At 42.1% G+C, this 18100-nt stretch overlaps 1 protein-coding gene and 1 long non-coding RNA gene across 21 annotated transcripts in view; one reads left to right on the forward strand and one right to left on the reverse strand.

Annotated features, from left to right (window-relative positions):
- Window positions 1-18100, forward strand: part of ATP2B2 (ATPase plasma membrane Ca2+ transporting 2) — a 397487-nt gene that overhangs the window by 207817 nt on the left and 171570 nt on the right. The window contains exon 1 of one of the 20 annotated variants that reach the window (XM_085590167.1): window positions 11459-11479. The exons of the other annotated variants lie outside the window; for them this stretch is intronic. The gene's annotated coding sequence lies outside the window, so the exon portion shown is untranslated. Of the gene's footprint in view, window positions 1-11458; window positions 11480-18100 lie in introns of those variants that run through there. 20 annotated transcript variants of the gene reach the window in all.
- On the reverse strand, window positions 5729-11379 carry LOC146766287 (uncharacterized). The gene is made up of 3 exons (XR_014958078.1): window positions 11086-11379; window positions 10492-10812; window positions 5729-7690 (listed from the first exon to the last, which is right to left on the reverse strand). It is a non-coding gene; the product is annotated as an uncharacterized LOC146766287 (long non-coding RNA).

An 18100-nucleotide genomic window follows, 5' to 3' on the forward strand; every position in this document is an offset into this window, starting at 1 on the left:
TTTTCCCCTGATAATCAGAATTAATTCTTTTTAGCAGAGCTATCTTGATAGGACTGTGAATGGAGATTTGTAAATGCATCAAACTCCTTTGCTGATTTTTCAAGTCCCTTAATTCCAATACTTTGTGGATTGAAGGAAAACAAGTTTTAAAACAATCTCTTTTGTGTGGCTAATCCTATATATAAGAAATGTATTTAATCTGTATTTGCAACTTTTGACCTTGAGGTTCAAATGTGTCCAGAAAATTCACTCTAGGATTAATGCTTTGATTAAATGGATGGCCTTCATTGTATAGAAACTTTTCCCTCCCCCTCCAGTGCCAGTTATGAAGACTTATTCTTGATTCTGGAAATAAAATCCTTTTCCCAGGGACTTTGGCAAAGTTCACCCCAACTCTTCCTTTGCTCTCAGCAGCTCTGGGTGAATGGTGGCGTTGTGAGCTCAGGGAAAGCCCTTTGGAATGGCAGGTGCAGGTTAACTGCTTTATCAGAGATACCCCAGCCAAGATGTGGGCATTGAACTCTTCAATAATTGTGCTCCCCACTCCTTTTGACTTCCTTGCCGTGTTTCAAACTTGCGATATTGCTTCGTGAGAGTTGTGACCAGTCTGCCCAGTACAGGAGAGGTACTGGTGACTGTGGGGAGTCCAGAGAAGGGCCACCAAAGTGAGAGCACGTGGCACACAGGCAGAGGCTCGGGAGTGTCAGCATTCCTCACTCAGGAGAAGAGGTGGATGTGGTTTTATTCCTTTCTTCATTTATCCAATGGAGGTCATAAAAGAAGGAAAATCCAGACTCATCCCCAAGGTGCACAGCAAAAGGATTTGAGGTAAAAGCTGTAATTCCAGTAAGGGGAATTCTGGTCAAATATAAATAGCTTTCTCACCAGGAGGATGTTCCAACATGGGAATAGTGGCCCAGACAGGGGTGGGAATCTCCATCCTTGGGGATGCTCAAAGCTCAGCTGGGCATGACCCTGAGCAAGCTGCTCCACATTTGGAGTTGGCACTGAGTTGGGCTAGATGACCTTCAAAGATCCCTTCCAATCTAAATCATCCTATGGTTTTCTTAGGAACACTGGGAAAAAAAAACCAGCCCCCAAACCAAAAGAGAGCTGTTTGATTTGAAGTCAGTTTTCCAAGCAGAAATGCAGGGAAACCTGAGCCTGTGTTTTTGTGAGACATGGACGACTTTTAGTCTGCTGGGACCTCTGTGAGAGTTGTGCTGTGGAGTCCTCTGGCAGTCCTGGAGCACTGATTTGCAATGGCAGCTCGGGCTCAGCTGTTCCTCTGGGTTGTTGCTGGCAATTCTTTATGAGACTTTTTTACCTTTCCATGATAGATTTGTGATCTTCTGCTGCTCTAATTGATTCCAGCAAGTAGAATTCACACAGGTAAGACCAAAGTGCAGAATCAGGAGGAATGAAAGCAGCACAGTCTTATCCTGTGCTGGGAATTCAGAAAATGTTACTGAAATTCTTCCATCTCAGACAAATTTGTGCAGTTGCTTTCAACAGTGATAAATGACCTGCCCCAAATTTCTAGATGACTTTTCCATTTATGGTGTGAAATTATATAAAAGTCAGAGTAATAAGGAAAAAAATGTTAACTTAGTCTTGACTGCTTGAGTCCATGTAGGGAGGTTTGACACTTGTTGCTGTGGTGCTATTACAGTGGTTGCTAATTAATGTCTCTTGTTAAAGCACCCTTCCTGCAAGTGCCACCTTCCTTTGGGTGAGTTCTTCCCGCACCATAAAATAGTAAATAATACATCGGATAATCATCTTGATAAAGGCTTGTGTCTGAGGGGGAAATGTGATTAAAGAGGAAAATGAGTTATGATAAAACATGCTCAATTAATATAAGGTGTCACTTCTGAAATGTCAGGTGGGCTCATTAAGGTTACAAGGATGCAAACTGCTTGGAAACTACTACCCCCCTCTCTGGTTAAAAGGAAAATTGCTGGGGGAAGTGTCACTATTATTCTGGGGGATGTCATCATCCTTAGGGATGTCACTTTATCCCTGAGAGGCCTTGGGGGACAGGATGGCAGGGAGGGCAGAGGCAGAACAGGGAGAGCACAAGATGATCAGGGAGAGAGAGGCAGATCAGGGAGGGCAGGAGCAGATCAGAAACAGCACAAGATGATCAGGAAGGGCAGATCAAGAATCAGATCAAGAAGAGCAGAGGCAGATCAGGGAGAGAGAGGCAGATGAGCCAGCCTGGGTCAGGGTGGCCACAGTGTACCTTGGTTTTGAGGCAAAAGATCTGACAGTCAGCAGGTTCTGTCCCCATCTTGGGGTATGAGGGGGAAAGAATGAAAATAAATCATTACGTATAAAGGCAGAATGAGATACTCCTGCAGACAGAGGGTTTCCAACAATTTTAGGATATAATTGTTAAAGGGGGATTCTAGCTGGATAAAGGCTGAAATATTTGAATTGCATTTACAACTGTATCTGTCTTCCCTTCCTGCTAAGTATCTGTGATAAACTGTATTGGGGTTGCTCTTCCTCTGATAAAATGTTTTCTAATAAGGACAGAATCAGGATCATGTAGGTTAGAAAAGTCCTCTGAGATCATCAAGTCCAAACTATCACTGATCATCACCTTATCAACCAGACCATGGCACCAAGTGCCACATCCAGTCTTTCCTTAAACATCTCCAGGGACAGTGACTCCACCATCTCCCTGGGCAGCCCTTTCCAATATCTAAGCACCCTTTCTGTGAAGAAATTCCTCCTGAAGTCCTTCAGTGCAGCTCCTTTCCCAACCATTGTAGTGTTTGCAGAGGTACCTTTTGCAACAGTCCTTCCTTCTGTAAAAGCTGAAAAGCCTAAACCACGGCTGTTCCTGCTAGACTGGTACTCTGATTTTGAATTTTGAGCCTTATTTGAAGGGCTGTTTTTGTGGTGTTCCTTTTCAATATTTAATTCTGATAGTGGATTTGCTGGTGCATAAGTTGGTCTAAAGTTCTTATGCCTAATGCATCAGATAATTTGTTACAGAATCTTGTTTACAAGAGAAGTTTTCTTGATATGAGGTTGCTGGTTAATACAATGTTAAACAAATGATCCCATGTCTAAAGTGTCTCGGAAGGTTCATTCTGGGAGAGAATTTTTAACAATTGGAGTCAGGTCCCTGTAAGAGGGAGGCCTAGCTCCAAGGCTATAATCCAAAAAGGCTAAATCCAAATCGATGTAATTTAAATAAGAATCTGTGGATAAGACACAAAAGGTTGTGAAGACTCAGTTATGCTGAGTGAATTATTTAGAAAGGGATGGGAAATGAAAAGATGCTAGAGATAAGAGGCAGAAGTGGAGTTTGCAATGTATGTCCATCAGCAAGGCTTTTGGTGCATTAGAGGCAGATCAATAGTGGGGAGCAGCCCTGGATCTGTGCAGGTCTCGTGTCTGACTGGATTCAGTCTGAGCATTTGGCCTCAAAGTGCTCCTGCTGGGCCTGGAAGCTTTCCAGAGCCCTCTGATTGTTCCTGCCCTTGTGTGCCAAGTGTGAACCTGCAGTGGGGCTTCTGCTCTGCTTTCTCCCAGAGAAATCTCCTGCCTGAGCTCCAGAGCTTTCTGCAAACAGAGCTGAGACACAGCCAGAGCCGAGCTGCTCTGAACTGCAGAGCTGCTCAAACCCAAAACGTGAATGTAGGGCACAGCAAAGTCATCTGGCTCTGAAGCCTGGTGTAAAAATACATCATCTTATCCTCTGCTGGAGAAGCAGAGGTTCTCTCTTAAAGGAGAATTTATCAAAATGAACTATATTGGGTTAAATCCATTTTCTTTGAAGTTGATGGTAAAGCTTCAACTGATGTAAATGGGAGTAGAATTAGGCCAACACTGATCACTTAGGGGAAATCAAAATCTAGGCTAGAGAAAAGGCAAAGATCAGCTCTACACAGATACAGAAATAGTTCCTGTGTGCTGTGCCACTGGTGGCTCCTGTGTGCTTCAGCTGGAGTTGGAGGGCTCATTTCTAAGGCAAATGTCACTGAAATCACTGCACCAGGTCAGTGGTGGCACCCAGTCAGGGGTTCCCAGCTGTGGGATGCTGGTGGGGTGCAGCTCCAGCTGCAGCACAGTGCTTCTCCCTGGGGACGTTCTGCTCCCAGACACGGCCACAGCTGTGGTGCCAGGCCTTGAGGAGCCCTCTGCCACCACGAGAACCTCACTCTGTGTGTTTCACTCCTGACAACTTGTGAGTCAGCACAAGTTCTTCCAACTTTGGGATTCACAGTTTTGAGGTACTAAAGAGTTAAAGTGCAAAGGGTCCTAAAGACTTCAGCAAAAGGATTTACCACCAGCATCACTCCCCTTTTGCCTGTGCCATCTGTGCCAGCAGTGTTGGTCCCTGCAGGAGGATGCCACCTGCAAGCTGCCTGCCTGTTTTCCCCTGTGCTGGAAATAGCACTGCCAGCAGAAAGAAATATGTGGTTTTCAGTCAGTCTGATGGTGCTGAGGACTTGAGCTCCTTTTCAGGCACTGATTTGCTCCTTTTTTTTTTGTGTTTGGACAGAGTCTTCCTGCTCTGTTGTGGAAGAGCAGAGAGGCATCTATCCCTGGAGTCAATGAAAACAGTCTGTTTACGAGGCTCTCTGGATCTGTGTGCTGGGCTGTCACCCTGGTGCATGAAATGTCTAACACAATAGCAACAGAGCTGTGCTCAGAATGTGACTCTGGGGAGAAAACTCTGTCACCAGGAATGACAAATCCACCAGTGCTCCTTATGCAATTAAAATGGCAACTTATCTCCTTGTGCTTCACGTTGCTTCCTCTCAAACTGCTGAGCTACTCCCAAAAGGAAACGCTCCCATCTCTGGGTGCCCTGTGCATCCCTGGTTTGGTGTCTTTACACTGATACAAGCCTGGGAGGTTTTAATCATCAGGGAATAGAGCTTTGCCATTCCAGAACGGCTGCCTGGCTGCTCCGAGCTGCAGCTCAATTATATTAATCTGACTGTTGCCTGTTTAAGCATCATCCTACATCTTGACTGACAGTGGGGTAAACAGATTCAGCAAATAAACTCTGCTGCCTGTGCTTGCCAGTGGCAGATCAGGTCAAGCAGAGCAGCAGCTGAGCAGGGGCAAACACACACACAGAGCTTTGCCTGTGTCACTGCCTCCTGACTGGGATGGAAATGCACAACATGAGCACACACATTGCCACAAGAGTGGTTCCGTGATGCCTTAGCATCATTTTAGCTTTTATATTTTCCATCCATTTGTACTCCTGCAGCTCTTCAGTGTGTAGCTCCAAACCCCACACACGGTGCCAGCTGCAGCTTTCCCAACAATTCCTCTCCAGGCCTGGCACTCAAGGACACCTCACTGCCTCAGCCCCAGGGATGGGAACAAAAGGGACTTGGGGAGCAAATCTGGGCTCAATGACTGCATTACCTGCAGCTGGAACTGGAAGATTAACCCCAAAGTGCAAATGGACCAAACTTATAAAAGCATAAAAACCTGTGACGCGTGGTCCATTTCTGGCATAGCCCAAAATGTACCTGAAGGCCCTTTAATAAATACAACTGCTTTTTATTCTCCTAATTTTGTCTGGCCTCTGGTTTTAGGAAGCCCAAAAAGGCTTCAGCCCCTCTAAATGATGTGCACATGCTCTTGGCAGTGTCAGGGTGACACTGGGCAACTGCAGCTTCCAGGAAGAGTTAAAGAGGTTTAGATGGCAGCTGTGTGTTTTTCCTGTTTATCTGTTTTTATCAAGGTCACTGGAGTTGCTGTTACAGGGATGGGAAGGGTCTGTTCCACTCACTCAATTTCCACAAATCTTTATCAATGCTAAGTCCTTTTTAAAATGGTTGTGCTAGAACTTGGGAAGTTTTGTTCTTGCAAGAAGTGACAAAAAGCAAGATAAACAGAAGGTTATTAAGGAACACATCTGAGGAAGTGTTTTCTGTTCATTTTCAAAGAAGGCAAAACAATAATCACAGAAGCATATGTGAACAAAAGTTGTCTTGATTTAAAATGCTAAAAAACCTGCATTGATTTACATAGGGAGCACCAGATTGAGATGGGTTGAAGCAAGAGTTGGGATCTTGTTTTTTAATCCCCAACCTGGCAGAGCTGCTCGCTGCCATCAGGCGTGGGCTGGATCTGCATTTTGGGATGGCATGTGGGTTAGGTGCATGCAAATCAGAGATGTGGGCTCAGCTTTGATCAGTTTTGCTAAATTTTCTGAGATAAGCTTGTATTTTTATTTTTTGGGGGTTGTAGATAAACATGCAAAGGATTGACAATTTCCTTTTATTCTGGAGATTGTTGTGGGGGTGCTCTCTCTGTAAGATTTCTGATTAAAAAAACAGATTGGGAGATTGCTTAAAGTTATTAGAAATGTGGTAATTTCAATTACCTGATGTCTGAATTATTTCAGATGGGCTCACAAAAAGCTACGAAAACCAAAGCTGTTGCAGGAGGTGTGAGTTTGCTTCTCTAGGAAATATGTAGGAGTTGATGGGTGTGAAAACCTTTGCAACAGCTGGATTTTGCCTTTTGTTTACTTGCACATTTCAGGTATTATGTCAATGCAGGGGGTTTGATTCAAACAGATTAATCATAGAAATCCCAGTGTTAAAACTTGTTTTAAAACTTGGCACACCTTGAACACATCAAGGCACAGATATGACAATAATATCACAGCTTAATAACATTATGGTTAATAACTTTAGGCATGTTCAGCTCTAGGCTGGATCTTTGGAGAATTTGGTAATTCCTTGTTATCACTTCTGCCTGTAGAGGGAGAGATTTAATTTTATTGGTCCATTGGATGCCTCCACATCTCTAATGCCAGAATTAATTTATTTGGGAATCCTTTAGTATGAAATATTTGCGGGCCTGGTGTCAGAGGGAAAGATGTGGCTTTCCAGCACATCTGGGATGGCCATTGGTGATGGGTGACATGAATTCAAATGATGCAAACCATTTGGGTTTCCAAGTGGGAATCAAAGTAGTAACCAGCTGAAATCTTAGTAGGTATTTATGTGTTGTCCCTGAAAGGGATTTGAGCCCAACAAATCAATAAAGCAATGTCCCCTGGTGCCAGATGGTGCCTAATAAATGGGAGCAGTCAGCTTATCTTGGTGTTTGGGGGGGTGTTTCTCCCAAGCATCTCAAGATACCTCTTCCAGAAATTCCCTTTTAGGCATTTATTGATACTGTGATAGGAAAAGAACACAGGATAGGATTTCATTTTCAAACAGTCACCTTATAGTCAAAAGCCAGAGCATTCTGTGTTGGATCACTTTTTGAGAGGTAAAAGCAACAGATAGAAATTTCTTTTCCAGAAACTTTATTTAGATTGAAAAAGGGTGAAAAAAAACATGCTAAAATATGGTAAATTACTTCTGATCTCAGTGTCCCTGGAGTAGCTCTTCTTACAAGAACATTTGTTGCTTTTACTCTTTTAATTTTCAGATTTGCTTGGAATTTGAAGTTACAGGTGGCATTCCTGGTGAATGCATAATTAACAGCACTTTAATTTAAACAGAATGTTCCAATCTCAAATTGTTCATGGTGCCTGTTGGCTGAGGTGTTGGGTGGAAGTCATTACACACTCACTCCACCCCCACTTCCAGACCCAGACCTGGTCTCTTGAAAAGTAGCTGTGAAGTTTGCTGAAGGTTTTAGAATTGGGATGTTTCCAGTGCCTGTAGTCTTCTGACATGGAAAAAATCTGTGGGAACATGGGAAATTTGGATTAGACCCCCTACTGGTTTTGTTTAATTTCAGAAATAATAGAAACCTCAGCTGTCGAGACAATATTCTAATAATTATTCTGCAGAATTATTTTCACAGTTTCTTTTGCTCATCATTAATTTTGTTGTTGTTTTGAGTAGTTTCTTACTTTACCTTCCCAAATAAACTCATTATTTATCTTGCAGGACATATACAGGGTCAAGATATTATCTATTGAAGCTTAATTGCAATATGGTTATCCAGTATTCAAAACACTTAGCTATTGAAATACGTGCATGAAGAAATGCAGATTGTCCTCATGCCACCACCATTCAAATGGGACCAAGTAATTACCAATTTTTTAAAACAAATCTCTGTAAAGAAAAAAAAAAAAACAACCCAACCAAACAAACCCAACAGCAACAACAAAAATGAACCAAAACCCTTGGGAAAAAAAAAGGGAAATAAAATTCCAGATTTTGAGTTGGCACCTGGTATGTAGTTTGTGAGTAAATGGTGGTTGTGTTCCAAAATGGAAGATTTCACTGGCAGCCCCTCACAAAAATACCTTTTCAACTCAATTGTCTCTGCTTATCCCCATCATTGTGCTGAAGAGATAGGGAGGGAGCTGCTCCCAAAACAGACAAGTAATTTGCTGGAAACAGATTTTAGATCAACACATTTGATTACAAGGAGAAATCAAGCTGAGCTCGTGCACTTTGTGCAACACAGGTCTATGTTCTCTGCGAGAGCCATGGTTAAAATCAGCAAACAATCATGCTCTGTAGCAGCTGAGACATCCAGATGGTCTCAGTTTATCCGTCATTAAAACACACTTCAGTGTTCCAATCTTTAGATAAAGATAGGCTTCAATAGCTGTGGCAGGGCCCATATCCTAAAAGAGAGGTCACAAGCACCGAGGCACTCACAGCAAATGCATCCCAAAGCAGCTCAGGGCCTCCGTGGTGTCCCAAGGTCACGGAATCATTGAATCCAGAGTGATTTGGGTGGAAAGGGACATTAAAGCCCACCTCACTCCACCCCTGCCATGGGCAGGGACACCTTCCACTGTCCCAGGCTGCTCCCAGCCCCAGTGTCCAGCCTGGCCTTGGGCACTGCCAGGGATCCAGGGGCAGCCACAGCTGCTCTGGGCACCTGTGCCAGGGCTGCCCACCCTCCCAGGGGAGAATTTCTTCCTAAATCCAATTGAAATCTGCACTCCTCCAGCTTAAGGCCATTCCCTGTGTCCTGTCCCTCCATCCTTGTCCCCAGTCCCTCCCCAGCTCTCCTGGAGCCCCTTTAGGCCCTGGAAGAGCTCTGAGCTCTCCCTGGAGCTTTCTCTGGGCTTTTGTGCAGCTGCTGGGGCTCTGTGGTTCTGGTGGCAGCTTTGGAGCTGCCCGTCCTTGTGTCATCCCTTGGGAGTGCCAGCAGCCCTGCAGCAGGGTGCTGCAAGGGAGTGGGCAGCACTTTGTATTCCTTCTGCTCCTCCCGACCCCGAGAGGGCTCCGAGCAGCTTTGTACCTTCCCTTCTGCCCTTGCTGGGAGGAGGCAGCTGAGGAAGAGCAGCTGGAACATCTGATCCATGTGTCAGATGGTCACAGAGGGCCATGAGGCTCATCTCCAGCTTCCCATCTTTCTTCGTTTGCTGGCCAATTAATGAGGACCCCAATTGTGCTGAAATTTGAGAATCTGCTGAAGGGCTTTGCTGGACAGGACTCTGTGCATCCTGCAGCTAATTATGTCATTCATTAATCTGTTATCTCTTGGTGATGGGCACGGGAGTCACTGAGAAGGATTCAGAACCTACCTGGCAATTAAAGTATTTATTCCTTGTGTATTGGTAATTCTTCATTTCTGTGCTGCAGCCATGTGAAATCCTTACAGGGAGTGATATTAAGGGATTCTTAGAGAAAATTCCTGTTTCTTCCTTGTTCTCCTGGGTTTTTTCCCATATATGCAGATAACTAATGTAGCTTAAGAGATGCAGAGTAGGAAGATTAATCTCTCTTCCCCCTTGCAGCTCCTAAAGAAAGTTACAGCTTTATAGCTTCAAAAGAGAACATTTTATTTTTAAGTTGCTATTAATAGCACAGAAAATTAAAAGCTCATCATGGTTAGGATGAGATCCCGATTGAACTTGACAGGGAAGAAGTTATTTAATAAAAGTACCAGGCATGATGATGGCTTTAAAATAAATCTATGTGTTAATAGCTAAATTATGAGGCAATAATCTGCTGGTCTGCCTAAAAATGTGTTTGTAGGAGGATTTTTGGGATGACCCCGTAGCTAATGCATGGCTGTTGGTATGTCCTGTCCTACAGCTTGTATTTTTTGGCTAATTGTATGATTTTAAGGTTGGGCAGCAACATTCTACATAGCTGTGATCGCTTTTTATCCATCAATTGATGTCTGCTGCTGTTTTATCAGCTTATTTTTCTGAGCCACCAGCTAGGATAATGTGCTTGAGGGAAAATTATACCCTACATCAGTGGTTTTGTTACAGCATGTTGTACATTATTGGTAATTTGAATGCACCCAGATAAAAATAGAAAGGTTAAGTCGTTTTCCAAATGTTGCTTCTGTGAAGCAGAAAGAGAGTAATGTCTGTACTCATATATGTTTTTGAGGGAAGAATGGGTTTTTTATTTTATTTCCCCTCTGCTAAAATTGATGCTTTCCCTCAAGCTGAATGCAGAGAACACTTGGCTTTGGAAATTTCTCTTCCCAAACTCCTTTATTGTTATTTTTTATTCCTCCTGTTGGATGTTTAGGTTTAATGAGCCAGTTTTTTAGCATTACCATGCCAGTTCTGCCCACATATGCCTGTCCCCAGCGTGCCTTCCTGTGGGCCAGGTGGTGTGAGCTGGTGCCAGGGAGAAGAGCTGGAGTCCCACGGTGCCCAGTGCCCTCTGCAAGTGTCCCTGGCAGCTCCTGGGCAGGGCCCTCTCCCCTCCTTCCTTCTGCTTGGGGCTCTCAAATGTTCCTCATCCCCCTCAGATGGTGCTGGCAAGGCCATTTAAGTCAGGGATTTATGCAGGGCCTGGCTGTGATTTCTGTCAAATTGTACTTATTCATTTCTGTTCCAAAATGATTTCGTAATTCTCTGTAGAGGACAATAACCTGGGAAAAAAAAAAAAAAAAAATTGGTATTTTGATGGGGCTGCCTGATAGCCATCTCCTTGGAACCCTTTGTGCATGTCCTATTTAAAAGCTCTACAGAACATCGCTGTGTGTCTTTCAGCTAATGCCCACTGAGATTTAAAACCTCCTTTTTGGCTGCTCTCTTTCTCAGGAGTCACCTTGGCTGGCAGCTCCCACTGTATACCCGAGTCCTGCAGGGATGGATTTTTCCCCTCTCCTCCTTTCACAAGAATTTTCATGGTGCAGACTCACCTCTCCAGCAGCTCTGCTCCTCTTGCCTTACAGGGCAGATCTTCTGAATCACCAGGGAGAAAATATGTTTATACTTGATTTTCTTAGTGATTAAAAATGCCTTGGGGGCTGTTGGGTTGAACCTATCCAAGGGCTTCTCCTTCTTCTCCCCTGATTAAAGAGAATCAGAATCACCTGTGGTTTTCCTGGCAGGTGAGAGAAATCAGCCAGCTGGGGCCTCTTGCCTTTCATTTCAGCTGGGGACAGATGAGGTGGCTGTTCTCTCTTCCACTCTCTGCAAAACTGCAAAGAAATTCTGCCCAAATAATCATTTCACTGCAATTTATTGTTCTAGCTTTTTGTTACCTGCAAGCCCATGGCTGAGGATGTGGAGCTGGAGTTCAAAGCTGGCCAGGTTTGGATCTCTCTTTAGTAGCAAAGATGGGCTGGTTTATAAGAAAAACTTAAAAAGCTGTGGCAATAAAAAATATTAGATGGATTATATTTTTAGCAAAAAAAATAACAGAATGCGCTTGAAGCAAATTTATCTTTTGAAGGGAAAAAGCTTTTTTCTTCTACCACATAACTTCTTTTCCATAAGATGGAGCAAAGCAATAAGTTATTTTTCTTTACCTCTGGTTGTTGCATAATGATGGTCTGAGAGTTCAGTGGCATAAAGATTTGAAGAGATGCCAAATTTTATAGCAGCTGAACTCTGCTTTGTGTACTGGTGGTGGTAAACTGCTGGTAGTTTATTTTTAGCAGTTTCTAACATATTAAAGCTTGGTTTTAAATTTGTTATACTTTCACCTGCTGCTTTTGAATCCTGATAAATAGGTGAGGTGGAGTAGCAATGCTCTGTAGTGTGCCGGCACACAGCAGGACACACTTGGGATTATGCCCTTGGTTAACTAAAATGATCTCCTGCCATCAAATGTGCAGCTGGCAACAAAAATCTTTCTGAGATGGCCCCTGTTAGTTATAATTTGGTCTCTCTATTCTCATTTTAGAGAACTGTATCCCATCCCAAGAATAAAATAGCCCAGTCTTATGTAAGAATTTTTAATTTTTTTTTTTAAGGAAAATATGTAAAAGTTCTTTTCACTGTTAACAAAAAGAAACTGTAGATATATGTTCTGAAAAGCAGATTATAGCCTGCAGTTTGCTTTTTCAGCCTTTATGGGAATGGTGCAAGTGAAAAATGTGCTTCTTCCAAATCTACTTGCATATATTTCTATTCAGCCATTAAATTACAATATATTGTTTGGGGGCTTTTTAACAACCAAATTATTTACTTTTATATTTTGTTTTCTTCTTCTTTTATTTTTCTTCTTGTGCTTCTTTTGCATGGAAGCTTAGTTTTCTGGATCTCGTTAACAACCAATGGTGCTGCATTAAAAGCTTCAACATTGGCTTCATGTCTTTATATCTTAAATTAATGTTATAGGAAAATGCCTCAGACAGTGAAACCAAGGTGGCAGAAGAGAGGTCTGCAAATTTAGTCTGGAGTGGAAGTTGGTTTAGTTTGTTTAGTGGGGGTGGTTTTTTTCCTTTTTTTCCCTTGGACCAGCTGTTTTTCATGATCTGTTTGAGGCTCAGCATTTCACCTGCTGAGCAATCGCACACCTGAAAAATAAGAGTAACTCCTGGAAAATTGGATTTTTCTTCAATCAGTCTTGAAGCCTCTCATAGCTAAGAGACTTTGCATGTATTACACTGAAATTATGGCATTTTTGGTTAACACAGCAATCTGATTCCATGTCTGTGTGGCTGTGCTGTGGTCTCCTGTCTTTTGGCTAAAGGTCTGTTAAATCTGCTTAGAATTTCTTGACTTTTATAGACAACAGTAGTCAGTCAGTCCTTTTCCCTGCTAATGGCTGGGTGTTTTATGTGATAGATACTGACAGAAGGACAGAGAGAACCGCAGAACAAGGCCAGGGTTTGTTTTTTCTTTCTTTTTTTCTTTTTATTTTTTTTTCTTTTCCCTTAATGGTCTCCCTTGGGTTGTTATGTAGAAATTGGAGCTTCTTTCTCAGGGATATGAGTGTCAACAGTGATCATGCTACAATAGCATGGATGTTAAAAGTGGAAAGGTGCTTTAACCTCCAGAGCTCAGATTATGTCACAACAAAATGAATTTCTCTACAGCTGGCCAGTTATGGATTTCCCCAGGATTTTTATTCTCTCTATTATCTCATAGATCCATATTTATGGAAAACACTATACCTGTCAACTTTTTAGTAAAAGCAATCCATCAAAATACTATTTCATATTAATGAGTGCACTTCTGCTGCACTTCCTCATGCTCCTAAGAAGGCAGGAAAATGCTTCAGTTTATCTCTATTTTATTCAAAAATTAATCAAGTCCAGGCCTCCTTTAAGTCTTTGAGTTTGCTTTGATGTGACAAAGTCCTGTCCAGGACTGGAAATATTTCAAGTCTCATTTAACAAATCTTGAACCAGTCGTGGGTTGATGCAACCCTCAAGGTAGAGCTGGGAGCACAGAGGAATCATGAAATGAAATTGCAGTTTATATTGATTAAAAGCCTGATAGGTGGTTCAGTTGTAGGTAAGATTGTCTTCATTAACCTCAATTTTTAGGATTGAAAGTGCCTGTAAAATATTGTTAAAAAATCAGAGGAAGGAATGTGAAAAGAAGTCAAGATGGATGTGACCAAACAGGAGCAATGTCAATCTCTACCGAAGTATTAAATATTGGGTTAGTATCAAGGTATGTAGTTTAGAGAGGCTATTTATTTTTTTTTAATACTGCAATCATTATCAATAGACTAAAAAAAGTAATAATTAGGAACCAAACTCAGAGTCTGAACAAAAGCCAAAAAATTGTAGGTGGGATGGAGCAGGAAAAGGTTAGATTGGAATTTTAGGTTGAAAGGAGATGGAAAATCTATTTCTTTTAAGATATTCTGGAGAATTTTCTGATAAAATGGGCTATAATTAGGTATTTTAGGCACACAGACTCCTGGAACTCCCTGACATTGTGTGCACTGAGCTGATAATCAGCTAAAGGTCACATGGTAACTCAGATTCTAGATTTAAGAAGTCTGGTGGTCTGTGAAACACACAGATGAAGGGCAGGGCAGATGTAGAATGCTTCATCTTTTTAGTGTTCATGTGTCAATAATTTGCTTTTAGTGGAGCAAAGTAATGAGAATACCTGAATTATAGCCTGGTGAATTTGGGCTCTTTTCTTTTATAGGATTTTTTTTATCCTTGTCCCCTGGGTTGAAACTGTAAGGACTGGACAGAGCTATAATTTTGGGGGAGAAAAGAAAGGCACCTCAGCCCAAGGAAGAAATTTTGAATATTTTTCCCTGGAGATGATGGCGAGGAACTGCTCTGTAACATCCCTCTGTGATGTAGCAGCACTCTAGTACATCCTTTGGGTGTTTTCAGCCATAAAAAAAGGCTTTCCCCTCTCTGGAAGTGATGCTGGAATCTGTGCTGGGAAATGTTCCTTACCTGATCACCTGATCTAAATTAAATTAGAGCATTTAATTTAGATTTTGTTTTTCACATCTGCTTTATTTAATGCCGAGTGTCTGAAGTCTGAATATCCCTCTTTTTTTTTTCCCCAGCTTGTTTTTGATTAAAGCGATAAGAAAATTTGGAAGTTGACACTTCTTGCAACAGCTGTGCTTTATAAAATCTATTCTACATGAAAACATGAATTTTCTAAAGCTTGTAGAATGGGTGGCCTTTTCAGTGCCAGAAACACAACCCCAAAGAATGGGAATATGTGGTGTGTAGGAAGGCAGTGAGTGGAAGAAACCCCAAACCTGCTTTGCAGTGGGGGATGGGAGCCTCAAGAGAATAAATGGCTGATGGAAAATAACCCTTCATTTGAGCACTGGAAGCAAAAGATCATAAATTCATGTTAGCACCAGCAGGGCGTGAGAGTGAGTTCTGAAAACTGATGGCTGGGGCAGCCTTTAACAAAAAAAATTTCATTTTCAGGGCAGATCCCACCTCTGCAGGCAGAGAGGGAGGCTCCTACAGAGGCTCTGGCACCAGGGGAGGAAGGATTTCATCTGCAGGAGCTGCTGCAGTCCCCCAGAAGTCACTGATGGAGTCATTTCGTTATTTAATGGGCCTGAATTGATTCCCTTAAAGCAGTTTTGTTGCTGTCAGGAGTTCATTTGGCTTTGCTGGAGCCATTTCCACGAGGAGCAGAGGAAAGGCTTGGGCTCAAACGCAGGCTGAATAACTGTGCACTGCAGCAGGGGCTGCAGGTACTTTAATTCACAACCCTCATTTCAATTCCCTTAATTACATTAATACAACACAGAAAAAAGAAAAATCAGCCAATTTGTGCAAGATGCCCTTTGGTAGAAGTCCTAAGTAAATATGCTTATTGTAGAACCAAAATTAATGATATTTTTTGTCTCTCTAATGTGACAAGACTTTTGTTGCCTTCAAATATTCAGCAGTGTCTACAGGAGGCATGGAATAATTTTTATTTATCCTACCTGATAATGAAACTGGTACTGACTGGAGACTCAGGTTCATGCTGAAAGACTGGAACAGTTGTTAATGGATTGTAAGAGGCAATTGCCTGTGATTTTTTTTTTTTTAATGTTTTCATTTTGCAATATTTTTAAAATAATACTTTAACTTAATTGTCTTAATGTCATCCTATTATCAGGGGAAATATATTTGTGTCTGAAAACAACTGAATGAATGTCTCATCTGTGTGTGCTCATCATGAGTGAATGATCACAGATTCACAGACTGGTTTGGGTTGGAAATTACCCTAATGACATTTTATTCCAGCTTCTGCCATGGGCAGGGACATCTTCCACTATCCCAGGCTGCTCCAAGTCCCATCTAACCTGGCCCTGGGCACTGCCAGGGATGGGGCAGGCACAGCTTGGTCACAGATGGACAGGTTAACATAAGACAGCTTCCAATTCATGAGGGAATGTAGGGATGAAGTCAAGAATATTTTATGAGAGCACTTCAGTGAAAAAGTTCAGTTTCTCTTTATCTACTCTTGCCTTCCTGGTATTAAACAGAAATTTCACATGTTGTAAGGTGCCAACCAGCTTTTATTCAGATGGTGGTTTTCCTTAGTTCCTTCTGCATCTTGTGTATTGCTGATAATTGAGTTTCAAAGTCAGTGTGATTTTTGTTTTTTGGGCTTTTTTTTACGAGGGTGTGAGTTTAGGCATTGCTGGGTACATTAAATCAACTTTTTTTGGCTTCTGATAGAGAATCCTTTCCTCATTGTGCTCCGTGAAGATTGTGTTCACAAATGGATGGACATTTTGGCTTTGTCATGCAAAGATGCCACAGCTGGGCCACGCCTGATTTATTTCACATATCTGCAGGCCTCTGCAGAGCAGGTTATGATTTTCCTTCTCAGCTCTTTTCCTCTTGCAGAGGTCTGCAGTGAGGTTTTCATCCTCTGCAATCAGTTGTTGCCCTGCTGCTCCCAGGACTGTAGTCTCAAAACATCTCTCATGATTTTGTTCAGACTCAAGGGAAAATTCCCTTAAATCTGCTTCCAGTCCTGCTTTATTAAGGAATGGTACCAGTGAATACAGAAGAATGTGGTTATGCACCTTGTACTCACTCAAATGTGACATTTCACTGCTTACCCCCTCCCCTTCCTTAGGGATTGTCTATAGGGCTCAGCTGGAATTTTATTTCCAGCCAAATAAAGCCCAAGTGGGGCAGTAATGCTCCCTGTGGAGGGGTGGGAAGTGCTAATTCCCCGAGTTTAATTCCTGGAGCAGCAGCTGTGTGTGCCACCTTCCAGCTGCCCGAGGAGTGAGCAGAGCCTGGGCTGTGCTGATCCCTGTCCTGGCTGAGAGGGGATCACCCCTTAACCTGTGATTCAAACAGTTCCCCACAGCAAACTGTGAAATCAGAGTTGCCATCATCTCAGTTTAGAGAAAACAGGCAAATTAAAAATATATCCTCTTTTTATTTTTTGACTCATCATGAATCCATTATTTGTCCAGACTTTAAGGACTGTGAAATGCAAATCTTGGGATTCTGCTCTGGTGAAATCTGGTTCATTACGTTGCTGTTAACTTTCCTGCCAGTAGAAGCCTGAATGAAATCAGATGTCAGAATACTTGGGGATGATATCTACATTCTAACACTCTGTGAAAATATTTACAAGCTTCCAAGATGAGACTTTTCCTGATTAGGGAAATCAAAGAATAGTTTTCCCAGCAGGCCTGCAGTTAGCTCATCCAAATTGCTTCTGTTTTAATTGGCATGCATTTCCTCTAAGCAGCTAGGAGATTAAAAATATTTGACTTGGGCTCTACAGGACTGGAAGCCTCTTCCCCCAGACACAGCAACTCTGGAAAAAAAAAAAAAATCTAAAACAACCCAACTAAGCAGCCAGCTCAAGTTTATATTGCAATTTCTACAACAAAAAATACATCTTTGACAAAGTTCCAGACCAAGGAACAGGCTGATATTCTTTCTTTTTAAATAGGAAAATAAGGATTTTTTTTTTATTATTATTATCTTTATTTATTTATTTATTTATTTTTACTCAGGTGTTCTGAGTATGAAGTTTTTTGTTACCTGAGTTGTATCTAAATGGGCTGGGATTTTATCTCTGCTCCACAGCAGTCTGCTGTTTTCAAGTGCACTTTGGGACTTCTTTTACTCGATTCTCTAGTTTCAGAAGCATTGGGAAGAACAAGTAAAACCAAATAACCTTCATTAAAAGTGACTGCTTTTTTCTGGGAAAACCAGCTACTGTTGTGTGTGCAATTAATTTACTGGAGTTTTCATTTCTCTTTTGTTGAACATGCCTGAGGAGGGACGTTTTCCCTGCAGGTTGTTCTCACAGGGAGTGATGAGAGCAAATCTGGAGATTTGGAGGAGAGGAGGAGGTGACCCTGTTCTAGGATGGTGTGGAAAGCTGTGCTCTCAGGATTTGGGGATGGTGCCTCTTTCTGTTCCAGGAAGATTTTAGTTATGGATTAAACCTGCGGAAGCCCACCATGGGTAGAGCAGAAAAAGCAGCACCCAGCTCACTTTATGTATT

The sequence above is a fragment of the Lonchura striata genome, chromosome 12 (genome assembly GCF_050655825.1).
Source record: "Lonchura striata isolate lonStrDom1 chromosome 12, ASM5065582v1, whole genome shotgun sequence".
Classification (NCBI taxonomy): domain Eukaryota; kingdom Metazoa; phylum Chordata; class Aves; order Passeriformes; family Estrildidae; genus Lonchura; species Lonchura striata.